The sequence below is a fragment of the Lipotes vexillifer genome, unplaced genomic scaffold (assembly GCF_000442215.2).
Source record: "Lipotes vexillifer unplaced genomic scaffold, Lipotes_vexillifer_v1.1 scaffold1885, whole genome shotgun sequence".
NCBI lineage: Eukaryota > Metazoa > Chordata > Mammalia > Artiodactyla > Lipotidae > Lipotes > Lipotes vexillifer.
This window is the reverse complement of record NW_006782634.1, coordinates 87619-102417: the sequence shown is the minus strand read 5'-3', so window position 1 is coordinate 102417 and position 14799 is coordinate 87619. Positions and strand designations below refer to the sequence as shown.

At 37.7% G+C, this 14799-nt stretch overlaps 1 pseudogene; it reads left to right on the top strand.

Annotated features, from left to right (window-relative positions):
* The first annotated feature begins 14045 nt into the window (after window positions 1-14045).
* LOC103073939 (protein FAM136A pseudogene) lies at window positions 14046-14462 on the top strand (annotated as a pseudogene).
* Window positions 14463-14799: the final 337 nt, after the last annotated feature.

Below are 14799 nucleotides of genomic sequence, written 5' to 3'. Positions count from 1 at the left end.
TCTTGAGCACATCCACCTATACTAAGATGCTAAAAAGGTAGCCCAAGAAATAAATGTCTTATTATTGGCATGGAAACAGAAGAGCAACAAAATACTTAGAATAAACCCTGGCACAGAGTAAATACTTAAAAACATTTGTCATCATTGTTATATATGCATCTCAAGTGGTTGTTTTGGCTTTCCTTGGACTATTTTAGATAAGACCCTGGTGAGAAGCCAGACATGGTCACAGGTTCTCTATGTTTCTAACAGCCAAATGTTGGGTTTTGATTTCTAGGCATGTCTAGACCAATGCCAACTAACTAGATGAATTCAAGAGCTCATTTGCTCAAGCTGTTATGGTCTGTATGGTAGGTAGCCATGTTCCATTTGATTGTGTGTCTTGTTCATTGTTGAAAACAGGCTATCCCAAACAGTCTCATTTCATAAAAGAAAACATAGATGGTTAGAACCTTCACATGGATCTTGGTGATGATTTTTCAGATCTTACAACAAAAGAAAAAGCTACAAATGAGTGGGATTACATTGAACTAAAACAAATGAGCAAACAAAAAACCTTCTTTACAGTAAAGGAAATCATCAAATCATGAACAAAATGAAAAAGCAATATATGGAATGGAAGAAAATACTTGGAAATTTTATATCAGATAAGGGGCTAATATGCAAAATATATAAATACTCATACAACTTAATAGAAAAAACAATGGCAATGACAATCTGATTTTAAAAATAGGCAGAGGAGTTGAACAGAAATTTTTCTGAAGAAGACATATGGATGGCCAACAGGTACATGGAAAAGTGCTAGGCATCGCTAATCATCAGGGAAATTCAAATCAAAACCACAATGAGATATCACCTCACATCTGTTAAAATGCTATTGTAGAAAAGACAAGAAATAATCAGTACTGGTGAGGACTTGATGAAAAGTGAACCCTTGTGCACCATTGGTGGGAATGTAAAACTGGTGTAGCCACTGTGAAAAACATTATGGACATTCCTCAAAAAATTAAAAATAGAACTACCGTATGATTGAGCAATTCCACTCCTGGGTATTTAACGAAAGGAAATTAACTCATTGTCTCAGAAAGATATCTGCACCCCCATGCTCATTGCAGCATTACCTACAGTAGCCAAGATGTGGAAACAACCTAAGTACCTAAGTATTCATCAACGGATAAAATGATAAATAAAATGTGATATCTATCTATCTATCTATCTATCTATCCATCTATCTAATATATATCTGACTAAATGAATTCAAGAGCTGATTTGGTATAGATTTTTTTATCTCCATGGAATAATGGAATACTATGCAGACATAGAAGAAGATCCTGCCATTTACAGATAGCAAGAATGGACCTTGAGGGCATTATGCTAAGTAGAATAAGTCAAACAGAGAAAAACAAATACTGTATGATCTCACTTTCATGTGGAATCTAAAACACAAAACAAAACCCCAGGAGCTTAAGCTTGTTGATACAGACAACAGATTCATGGCTGCCAGAGGCAGGGATTGGGGATTGGGCAAAATAAGTGAAAGTGGTCTGAAGGTACAAACTTCCAGTTATGAGATAAAAAGTGATGGGTAGTAATGTACACCTTGGTGACTATAGCTAACAATACTGTATTGTCTATTTTAGTGGCTAAGAAAGTAGATCTTAAAAGTTCTCATCACAAGAAAAAAATTGTAACTGTGTGTGGTGATACATGTTAACTAAACTTACTTTGTTAATCATTTTACAACATATAAATATATCAAATCATTCTGTTGTACACCTTGAACATATTTAATACCACTCTATCTTGATTAAAAAAAAAAAAAACAGGCAAGTGAGAAACACAAATGGGTAAATAGCTGTCAGTGTCCAATAAAGAAAAAACATGCTAACACATTGGAGAAAGAAACATGTTTTCCTATATGAAATTCAAAGAAAATGTGTACGACTCTTCATATAAGACATTGAAGACCATAAAAAGCAGTGGCATCGAAAACAATTTTCAAAAGATGTTTTCTACGCCTTTTATTTTCAATTGTATTTACAACTAAGACTTATTCCAGCAAAAGGGAAAATAAGCAAAGGGAAATGGTTCATGGCGTAAAAGTCCAGAGGAAACCAAGAGCCAGTTTCCAAGAGTCCTCTCCCAGGGAGTCACACAGAATGCATGCAATTCCTCCAGAAACAGACAATGTGTATGGAGTGCCATCTACCAGGGAAGTTCATTAGAGGCTCAGTGCCCAAGATTTTTCCTGGGGACTGCTTATGTAATCTCCCTCCGCCTACCATGTAGCAAGCTTCCAGACTCTGGAAGAAGAAAGGCAGTTTTCACTATAAACTATGTTGTGTACACAATGTATGCACAGTGAGCTGTCTTATCATTTAGGGAAAGTTTTACATCAATGTAGGAAAATGCAAACCACTCAAATTCATGGATTTTAACCCAGGACCCTACTGGCAATTAAGACATTAAAAAAAAAATTTATTGGGGTATAGTTGATTTACAATGTTGTGTTAGTTTCAGGTGTACACCAAAGTGAATCAGTTATACATATACATATATCCACTCTTTTTTAGATTCTTTTCCCATATAGACCATTAGAATATTAAGTAGACTTCCCTGTGCTATACAGTAAGTTCTTGTTAGTTATCTATTTTATATACAGTAGTATAAGGATAGTAGTCTCAAGCCTGTTATGTTAACTCTTTTCTGCACAGATTCCATTAAAATAACATGCTAATGACCAGTAATTTTTTTTTTAAGTGTTAGGCTTTGGTCAATCAGAGAGGCGGTCTATTTCTGTTGGATGTGTGCAAATATGGAAAATGCTGATCACCCACAGAAAAATCTGTGCGTCACCCCCTCAGCAGTTGATGCTACTTTCCCATGATATTATAACCTCAAACATTTTTCCCTTTGCTGTTTTAATAGTTATTTTATCAGCACTCTTAACAGATGCCATTTTATTTTATTTTTTAAACATCTTTATTGGAGTATAATTGCTTTACAGTGGTGTGTTAGTTTCTGCTGTATAACAAAGTGAATCAGCTATATGTATACATACATCCACATATCCCCTCTCTCTTGCATCTCCCTCCCACCCTCCCTCAGATGCTGTTTTAAATGTAAATTAAAGCTTTCCATTTTGAATACAAAGCCCCCTATTTTCTCACTTGTAAACATTTGAGGACTTTCACATTTTCAAAGTTTGACAAGTACATTTCTGTTTCTGTTCCCGTGCCATCAGTGTCTGAAATTTGGAAGTCCCATGACAGTCCAGCTAACAGCAAGTCAGATGCTGATGAAGCCTGCGGTAAAGATTATAATTTGGTGTCTCTATTCCTTCCCTGCAAACCAGTTCATCTGTACCATTTTTCTAGATTCCATATATATGTGTTAATATACAGTATTTGCTTTTCTCTTTCTGACTTACTTCACTCTGTATGACAGTCTCTAGATCCATCGAAATAGAGACACAGATGTAGAGAACAAATGTATGGACACCAAGGGGGGAAAGTGATGGGGGACGGGGGGTGGTAGGATGAATTGGGAGATTGGGATTGACATGTATACACTAATATATATAAAATGGATAACTAATAAAGAACCTGCTGTATATAAAAAAATAAAATTCTAAAATTCAAACAAAATTTTTTTGAATGGAATCATACAATAAAAAGAAAAAAGATTATAATTTGGTGCACCCAAAGTGAGTGTTAATCAATTCTGTTGCAAAGTTAGAAGTTTCAGACCATGATCATCTATTTAGGGACAAGAGTTCACCGAGGTAAAATTGTTTAGAAACGAGGCTCTCACTGCCTAGTTCCCTTGGCAGCTCTAAGTCGTCAGGGGTGAACTAACTGCTTCAGCTGCATCCTTATAATATGGATGGGGTGCCTCTGGGACCAACATCCAAGCAGATCTAGCCACTGCCTAGCAGAAAGCATCTGTGATTTCTTGTACAAAACACCCCAGGTAAAAAAGAACACAGAAAAATTATTAAACCTCCCCCTTTAAAAAAAAAATGTTTATGGAACCCATACCCTCACAGAGCTTGTGGTCCAGCTAAGTGGATGTCAGAGACAATAAGTCATGAAGGCATGCAGGAGTCAGATAATGATACGGATATTTTATGGAGGAAAGTCATCGACAATTAGTCTGGGAGTTATATTTGCCAAGGACGTTGGAGGTGGGACGTTGAGCCCACGGAGGATTAAGTTCCAGACTGACATTCTGAGCACTTTGCTCACTGCGCCACAAGCCCCCTGGGATCTCCTGGTCACCCACCAGGGACTGCATCCTCATTGTGAGAGACTATGCTTTAAAAGACATGCCTACACAATGCTAATTTCTTGCTGGAGTTTTTATTACCCTTGCCTTACAGTTGTTCCTAAAGTATCATAAAAGAGTATATTGATGCAATAGTAGCTTTGTGGTCCCCAAAAAGGTTTCAGATGACTGATATTTACTCTGGAATCTGAAGGCAGGTATATCTCTCCAGGGCATAAAAATGGCAAAGGGAAACTTATGTTTCTTCAACCCTCAAGATGCCTCCCTGAATTATGAAAATGCACTGTACTGCATAAAAGAAAATTGAGTTAAGAGCAAGACTTTAAAAATGTTATAAATCAGTAGCAATTCATCCCCATCAAAAGTTAGTTAGGAAAAGAGAATGTTTGTCCAGTATCCCTGCTCAGAGACCCTCACTTAGCTGAAGGTGTTGCTTTATCCAAAGAAAATGTTCATATTCTGCTGTCTTTCAGATCAGCTGCTCTTTGATGGTAGAGGTCAAGACCATATTCTTTAGCCAATATCTTCTAGCCATTCTGAGCACAAAGCTTGATTGGCACTCACAAGGTTGCAACTCTTATAAACAGCATCATAGATCTTGCTAACTTCCTACCATGAAATTTGCCCTAACATTGCAATCAACACATCAAACACATATACCCTGTTAGCTAAAAAAAGAAAAAAGTTTCCAATACTTCCCTCTGTTCATATCTGTAACCCCTTATGTGTCATTAAAACCTGCAACAGACAGAATGTAACACCATTCATACACTTCAGCAGATAAAGCTCCCATTACCAAACACCAGGGGAAACCCTACAGGTAGGTGAGCAGTTTTTTTTTTTTTTTTTAAAGAACAGGCACTAGAGAGCAGTGGGTTGGCAGTCAGGCTCAGAAGTCAGGCTGCCTAGATGGAAAGCTGTGCTCCATCACTCATTAGTTTGGACAGGTTACATATCTGTTCTGTATATTTGTTTTTCTTCACTGAGAATCAATGATAAAATGGTCCTCATCTCATATTGCTGTTGTGAGAATTAAGTGAGTTAGTAACTTATACAATGTTAAAAACTGTGCTTGGCACAAAGCATGCACACAATAACTATTAACTACTGTAGAACCTATTTCCCATGTGGCTGTAAAATCCCTGGAAGCAAGGAATTATTATATTCTAGTTCCAACTTTTTTTTTTTTTTTGTGCGGTACGTGGGCCTCTCACTGCTGTGGCCTCTCCCGTTGCAGAGCACAGGCTCCGGACGCGCAGGCTCAGCGGCCATGGCTCAAGGGCCCAGCCGCTCCGCGGCATGTGGGAATCCTCCCGGACCGGGGCACGAACCCGTGTCCCCTGCATTGGCAGGCGGACTCTCAACCACTGTGCCACCAGGGAAGCCCTAATTATTATATTCTATCCACTGCTTTTCACCAGATCAGAGTACCTGTCTTATATTTGATGTTCAGTAAGCACTGAATGAATGAATGAATGAATGAAAAGAACACTTGCTTAGTTTTATTGTTGACAGAGGCTGACATTTTCACATGTGCAAAACTTTATTCTAAACAATTTTGGTGTTTGAATATGCAGTGTTCATGAACTCTGCCTACACAAACTTAAGAAGTTGAATGTCATTATCAATATAATCCTCTTTTCAGAACCCCACACTCATTAAATCTGCCTTTATGTTATTTTCCAAGTATGAATAAAAGAAGAATTCAGTAAAAGTTTGATATAGTAACATTTTAAAGTGAATAACACATTATTCAAATTCACATGAAGCAATACATTTACCCCATTAATATTTTCCTTGAAAATTAGGAGAATACTCTACATTTTAATAGAAAAGTTAGAAAATAAAGCTGCTAGTAGGAATTGGGTTCTTCCACATGAAAAGTTTGTTTGCTGGGGAAAAAAACAAATAAGACTCTGCCAACAGCCTACCAGAATCTTAAAAACAGAAAGTGATCAAGAAATTATGTCAAAGAAAGAGGCATATAGTTGTCCCCAGGGATGGGAGGGGCAGTGTTCTCCCCTTTAGATGATGTATCATAATCTAAAGAACCCCAAAGTTTTAGTGGTGTGGTCATTAAGGCACTCACTTTGATTTCATTGCAGCCACAAATATCAGGCAGTGGATGCTACAGAAATTCTGGAATCTAAGATAGCAGGGACACCCCATTTCTAATCTTCATGGCCTGGTGAATTAAGGCAAAGAATAAATGCTCCCCCAAATAGCCAAGTTTTTCCTAAGACTTATACAATCTTAACTTTGAATGCATGACACCTAATGACTATATGTTTTCTATTAAACTTAAAGAACTATTCTTTGCTAGGTGTTCCTAAAGGGGTAAGGCTTGTATTCCTGCCATAATACTCCCGGGTACTTGGGGATAAGGATGGGGGCCACATGTCAACACTACTGATAGTGCTCACCTAGTGACCTTGGATAGTTGCCAGAAGCAGTCCCTTGACATATGTGCTTGGTTACTTTTCTGTTATTTTTCTGGGCCAGGTATATTTCATCAGCTACCTCAGTATGTCTCCTCCCTGTGCAAGCTGCGATATTGCTAACTGCTTTGTGGCTGATGCCTTGAGGCATTGTATTAAATGCCCTGCTGTCCTACTGATCACTGCTATAAACCATAGTCTGCCAACTCACGGTGTGTGTTTATCCCACTGAGGTATGGATTGCTTTCTGATCTGCTAATGGGGAAAATAATTGCACTTACACCTAAACACAACGAGGACTATTTTACATGCTACTAAGAAGAGACCTCTGAAATTCTTATAATTTTTAAATAATTTAAATAATTCATTTCTTATTTAGAAATGTCAATATATTTGCATTGGGCACGAAAGGAAAACATTCTCCTACAATTTAGAAAAAGGCATGATTATAAAAGAGGCTCATTATTCCCAATTTTTAATCATTTGAACAATATATTAGAACAAACAATCATTATTCGGGCTTTCTACATTTAATATAAAATCAAAGATTGGCAGTTGATTCTGGCTACCTTGAAAATGTAGAGTTGTTTAAAATAATCCATACAGGCATCTTGAAATATTTTGTGAGATAATATGTTCAATAAGCAACTAGGTCACCTACATTTTTCTTAAGACTCAAAGTTATAAATTTTGTGTATCAGGAGTTCTTAGTCTCAGAACACTTGTTTTACAAAAAGAAGTGCTTTTATATGGTAAAGATTGGGTACGGTATTAAATATTTTAAAAGAATAGCATAATTCTATGACGTTGATGTACTTATATAAACAAAGGGAAGACAGGAGGGAAAGTAAGTCTGGGGTTGTATCAGGATTGCTGTAGCTAGCAATCAGTATCACATTACTGCCAATAACAGGCTTGATAAACTAACTTGGATGAATGTGGCAAACTGTGGCTTTGTAATACTTTTTCAGGAAGCACTGCTGATTCTGCAAATAAGGTCTTCAGAGCGTGACAAGATATATGATTTATGAGTTTCCATTTGAAAATGCTTTGACTGGCAGACCTCGGTATTTCCAAGTGCTTCCAGGTACAATGTGAAGTTATGAACAAGAAATGGCTTATGTCTTAACTGATGACCCTTCTAGTCAATTAACAGGCAAATGAGGTAAAACTTGTTTGTGTGCCGCCACTTACAGAGGCAATGTATTAGAAGCTATAAGTACCAAGTGAAGGGAATGTTTTAAATGAGCACATTAGAATGTATCATTCCCTTGAAGAGAATTACACTGAGAAGCAAAAACAAAGAAACCGCAAGCTGGTCCAAGGGTCCATGATGTCTGAACCTCCAGCCATTGTTCTGCTTCTCACCCGAGTTCAGCAGTGCTTTGGAGCAGGTGGTGCAGACTTGGCTGTTCTGTGCACCCTACTCCAGCGTTGAGGTGGTGCCCTGGCTACGCCCACCACGGATGAGGCCCTCCTGGGTTGATGAGGTTGCCTCCAGCACATGACTGGACAATGCACCATCATGGTCAACTCCAGCTGTGCGCAGAAAGGGCTGGGCCTGAACAGGGAGAGTCATGCTGCCTGAACGGGCAGCCTTGTTCTCCTTGGTGCTCCTGCTGGTGAAGGGTTCTGAGCCGGCAGCTCTAACCTTCCTGGAATGATACTACTGATTCCTCTGCTTGGTCTGACTGCAGTTACTTTGTATTGCCTCCTTAAAAAAAAGTTTTTATTGATTCACCCAGGAGCTGTCTAGGCCACATTTGCTCATCGATCAACACAGTGCTGGCAGGGTATCTAATTATTCAAATAATGGTACTAAACTAATTCTCTAAGTTCCATTTCTGAAATGTTTGTGTTCTCTCCCCCCTTTTTACCCCACCAATCAAGGGCAGATAGCGTGAATGCATGATTAAGACTTGGTTCTGCAACTTTACATTTGTACAAACATTCTTTAAAAGGCTGAAATATTTACAAGCAAATTTAGCATGGGATGTAGGATCACAAAATATATTAGTTGAGTGATCTTATGGAAGGCATAGATTTATATTCTTTAGAGCCTCTGATTTTTCAGTCATTCTGGGTGTATGATAACAACAACTACCCCAATCTACTTCATGTTATAAAAAGATTTTTTTGAAAAGCACATGATAGATACTTGTATTTCCTTTAATGCTGTGGTTGAGGGTTTTTTTTGGGACTGACAGAATTTTATTATTAGATTAGTCAAAAATGTACCTACTGATGGCAACATAGACTACCAAACAAGGATTCAGATCAGTCTATAAAACTATAAATGTAAGAAAGTGTAAACATACTAGTTTTGATGAAATAATATTCATATTTTATGGAAAAACATGAACAATTTAAACATAAAAATTTTCTCTGCCTGATTGGACCTCCTCTCTCCCCTTTAATGTTAGTTGTGCATCTGCATTAACCAGACCTCCTTGGGAGATAACCTTCTTTCTTAGTCTCATCAAGGGTCACAACCCCTTAGGAGATAGCCTTCCTCCTTAATCCTGTCAGGGGTCATGATGACCCAGGACTCACTTTCCACATGCAGATCTGGATTATATAACTGTCATTATGTCACTTGATGTATAACCCTTTGTCCAAAATGTATATAACTGTGCTTTGACCTCTAATGAGTGGAACAGTCCTCAGAGCTTTCTGAAGGATTGTCTCCTGGGATAGAATCCTCAGGTTGGCTCAGATAAATTTTTCTTTTTCTTTCTTAGATTGATATTTATTAGTTGTTTTCATGGACTGTTTTTATATTTATGTGCAGTAGTACAGATTAGAAATTTTGAAAAATATGGTAAAATTCTACTTTTATCATTTGCTCTGTACACTTTGAATGGTGTCTTAGTCCTTTCAGGCTGCTATAAAAAAAATACCATGCACTAGGTGGTTTATAAACCACAGAATTTTATTTCTTACAGCTCTGGATGCTGAGATGTCCAAGATCAAGGCACGAGAAGGTCTGGTGTCTGGAAAGGACTTACTTACTGGTTCACTGTGTCCTCACATGACAGAACAGGTGAGGGAACTCTCTGGGGTGTCTTATAAGGGCACTGATCCCATTCTTGAGGGCTTCACTCTTATGACCTAATCACCCCAAATGTCCACCTCCAAATATCATCACATTGGGCATTAGGATTCAACATATGAACTTAAAGATGAAACAAATATTGGGTCTATAGTTTTTTGAAGGAGATTCTTGGGCAGAGGACATGGCCAGGAAGTGAGGCTTGGGATCAACCCCCAAGCCTATGTGGAATGGTACATTTTCTCAGAGGCTGGGGAAATTTGAGAGATATTTGTGGCATATAGTAAGGAATAAGAGATAATCACAGCTACTATGTATTAAGAGATTATTAAAGGCCAGAGCATTTGTCATTTTAAATTTCCATAATAACCTTGTGAATAAGTCACCATGTTAGTGTCATGTCAATATAAATAAAAACTCAAAACTATTCCAGGTATATTCCTCACAATCTTACATCAACATCTAACAAATAAATGAGCTAGTGCATAAATATTGGCATACCTGGGTTTACTTGTGCCACATCAGATCTTGGAGTAAAGCTCTCCTTTCTGTTCTACATGCTCTTGTTGGCTGGAAGATTTTATGTGAGTTTTATGTATTTATTTTAAATATGACTGTCTCTCTGTTTCTCTCTCTCCACACACACACACACACACACACACACACACACACACACACATATACATCATTTTATGAACATACATAATCTCTTACTCAATTTAGTCTTTCCTAAGAAATGTATGACCTAATGGTATTATGATTTAAATCCATCTAATACTAATTCATTTATATTGAGAATCTTCTCTTTACCAGGAGAGGTCAAACTCCAGCTGAGGGCTGCACAAGCATTGCTTTCCAACTGCTTACCATGGGGTCTGTCCTGGAGCACACACAGGACACCTGAACATCATGCCCTGCACAGGTGTGCCACTGAGATGCAGAGGACACAAGGGCAGAGTTAACAGTGAAATTCAACTCTGATCATACAACACTGAATCTTCTTTTACATAATGCACTTATGTCACCAAAACAAGCACTTCAGAATAATAGGGAGACAATAATGGCTAACACATTGGTAAAACTAACATTTGAACAAATTCACCATGTTTTACCTTGTTCTACGTCTGAACAACATTCTGACCCTCACATATATACCTGGCATTTCAAGCTGATATGTTTTATTAATTTGGTGACCACCCCCTCCTGGTGACTTTGAGTTTCAGGAACCCATCTTCTCTTACAGATCCTCCCCTTTTGGAGGATATCCTGATATCTCTAGAGGTGAACTCTGAACTCTCAAGAAAACCCATTTTTTCTAAAATTTGACAGTTATATTAAATGTTTGTCTTATGCTTTAAGTATAAGAAAATGAGCAGGATTACAAGGAGATATATTAGTATCAAAAAAGAAATATAAATGACTCATAAGCATATGAAAAGTATTAGAAATCAAAGAAATGCAAGTTAACCATTGGGGAACTCTGTTCTGATCTGTGTATATTGTGCTTTTCCCACTTAGAGCTCTGCACTTCCTGGTTCTTCTTCCTGAAACACTACCACTACACCTTCCATGATCCCTTAAAGTCCATCAACCTTGAAATTTTACTTTAGGTGACATTTGCACCTCGGCCGCCGCAGGTGAGCTCCCTTGGTATATTTCATATGATGCTTTATATGTTTCCCTGTCTTCTCATAATAGTAGTTAAATTCATAATAAGTATGATTATCTTTGTTGATTTTTTTCATTAGAATATATTTTTAGGAATTTTGTTAGCCATGGATCCAGATTCTTCTTTTTTTCAAGACAGTTAAGTAATTGTTATCACATGATCTGGGTGATTTCTCCATAGTTTGATGGATAATAAGTATCACATCATTCTGGTGTGGTCTGTCCATTCCCCACAGATCTGAAAAACCCTCTCAATCATATGTCAAGTTTTCATACAAGCAAGCATGAATCTATTTCAGAGTTTTTTATTTTGCTTCATGGTCTATTTGTATACCCCTGCAACTATACCAAGTTTTAAAAATGTAATTTATAGTATGTTCAGTATCATGAAAAGTGAATTTCTCCATATTTACTTCTAGAAAAATGTCAGTCATTATTTCTTTGCCATTCCCTTCAACTCCTGTAACCTCCTCTGCAGGAAATCTCCTAAGTGAGATATTAAATTTTTTGTATTCTACCTTCTTTGATTCATCCCCTTGTCTCTCTGTGCTATACTCTGCATACTTTATCTTGGTAAATCTACCTCCTGGTCCATTGATTTTCTCTTTAAATATACATATTATGCTGTTAAACAAGTTCATTTAGAATATCTTATTGATTTTCACATTTTCCATTTCTATGCATTTTGTTTGGTGATTTTCAATTCTTCCAGACATTTTTGTCATCTCTTATTACTAATGGTTTTCATTTCCTCTTTTATTTCTAGAAACATATTATCTATTTTTTATTCTGTACCTCATAATTCCAGAATCTGTGGTCATTAAAAAAGCCTGATTTTGCTGACTTTTACTACCTTCTTTGTAATTCTTTGATTTGAAATGTGAATTCATATTCTGGATCCTTTTTATGTTTGAGGAATTTCTTCTGTCAGTCACATTTGAACTATTGTACATTAAATGACTTATTTTGTTTGTTTTGGGGGTTGTCTGTTTACTTGTATGAGACCACGCAAGAATCATGATTCAGGCTCCAAACTCACATGAGAGATGACTTGCAGTATGGCTTTGAATGGATTGTGTGTACACACACACACAAACACACAACACACACACACACACACAGACACTCCAAGATGGACACGTTCCCCTCATGCCTCTCTTTGTGGGATTACTATTACTATTATTATTTGTATTTACATTTCAACCCTCACCGAGGACATGGCTTACTCCAAGATGGCAGCTTCATGTGGGATCCCAGATACAAGGTCCACTCATGTCCATTAAAACTAGAGTGACCATAAATCATGGTTTACTTTTGTTGTTCCATATTTCATCATGTTACCGTCTGGTTGATGGTGTGTGAGTTAACACTGTAACCAGCAGAGTGGTCTTTTTGACACTATGTGAAATCCAAAAAGTGAGCAGTGGTGACCCTTCTTCCTTCTCCGGCCCTCTCCGGATCCAGTGGAGCTAACATTTCTCTCTTAAGAAGAGCACGCAGGGGACTTTCTGGTAAAGCAAACTGAGCTCAGGCTCAAGCAGAGGGGAGACCTGACACCTAACTTGGCACAGCTATCCCCTCCAGCCCTGTAGTAAATGGCCAGTTGTGACCTAAATTGTGCAATCTTCTTCCAGATTAATTTTGCTGATTTTCATTTTAAGTTTTCTTGTGTATGTAAGAAGAAGAAGAAAAAGTCTGTTACCATGTAGCTTCTGTTATTAGAAAAACATTGCAAAAACTTAAATGATTAACTTTTATATCAGTGTTATCAGTTGTTTCAAATAAAGAATCAATAAATTCTATTACATTTTTGAGTTTTTCCAGGCAATTTATGGAATCAAAAGAAAGCTTTCAGATGTTTATTTTCTTAAAAGTGAAATAGTATCACAAATGGTATTGTCAAATCAGAAAGTTCAATATTAAAAAAAAAAAATTTTTTTTCTGTGGCAAACAAATCCAAATACAGATTTTGGTGATTCACAGCATCATGGAAAAAAAACAGTGTTCTTATTATATTAAGAAACCTCTGGAGCAGAAATGCACTTGAATTGGTTGTTATAAAAATACAATTCATATTATGTTCAAACCAGCTACACTATTCTACTGAAAAAAGATAAAACTGTATATTTTATGTGGTTATTATAAATATTATATACATACTCATATACATGTATACCCACGTTTATTGTAACTTAAATACCCAACTACCAAATAAATATAACAAAGATCTTAGATAAATAGATAGTATAATATCTATTTCTATAAATGTATGTGTGTATGTCAGCATGGCAGAATACACTTTCTTTGCTGCCTATCAACAAATCAATTAGAAAGATGTGACTTTTGAAGAATTCTTTTTAAAGTCAACCTAAGTGTCTACAATTGTATTAAGTGATACAATTGTAAATTGAATAAAAGAGCCTTCTAAAGTTTGGTTACACACCATATTATATTTGTTACATATTACCATTTTTTGTTGGAAAAAGATAAACTGTGTGGTGACAGAAGCCCCATATGTTTTCAGCTTTAGAAAAATGTGGGGGCTCGTGCCCGGGAGTCCATGTGGGCTCCGGCGCGGCACGGAGCAGCGCCGTGTCACCATGGCGGAGCTGCAGCAGCTCCGGGTGCAGGAGGCGGTGGAGTCTATGGTGAAGAGTCTGGAGAGAGAGAACATCCGGAAGATGCAAGGCCTCATGTTCCGGTGCAGCGCTGGCTGTTGTGAGGACAGACAGGCGTCCATGCACCAAGTGCACCAGTGCATTGAGTGCCGCCATGCACCTCTGGCTCAAGCCCAGGCACTGGTGACCAGCGAGTTGGAGAATTTCCAGGACCACCTGGCCCCGTGCACTATGCATTGCAACGACAAAGCCAAAGATTCAATTGATGAGGGGAGTAAAGAGCTTCAGGTGAAGCGGCAGCTGGAGAGTTGTGTGACCACGTGTGTGGATGACCACATGAAACTCATCCCAACCATGACCAAGAATATGAAGGAGTCTCTCTCGTCCACTGGGAAATAGCTGTCTGCTATTGGCCATCGGGGCTGAAGGCAGGAGTCTATTTAAAAAGAGAAATGGGGATTTGGGTTTTCTAAGGAAAGTTTATGAATGAGGAAATTAAGGAGGGCAGCAAGTTTAAGGCCTATATCACTTGCCTCTGGACACTGGTTCCTTTGTGTTTGAAACCTAGAAAGTGAAAAAAACCTGGTGCTAAAATTGGAGTCAGAGATAGCACAGGAGAGTTTTTGTGATCCTGAATTTCACGTGGCAAGTGCTTATCCTGGCAACAGGGAGTCTCCCTTGTACCAAACCAGAGCCCTCCAAGGTACCAGATTCTCTTAGTACACAGATACCAACA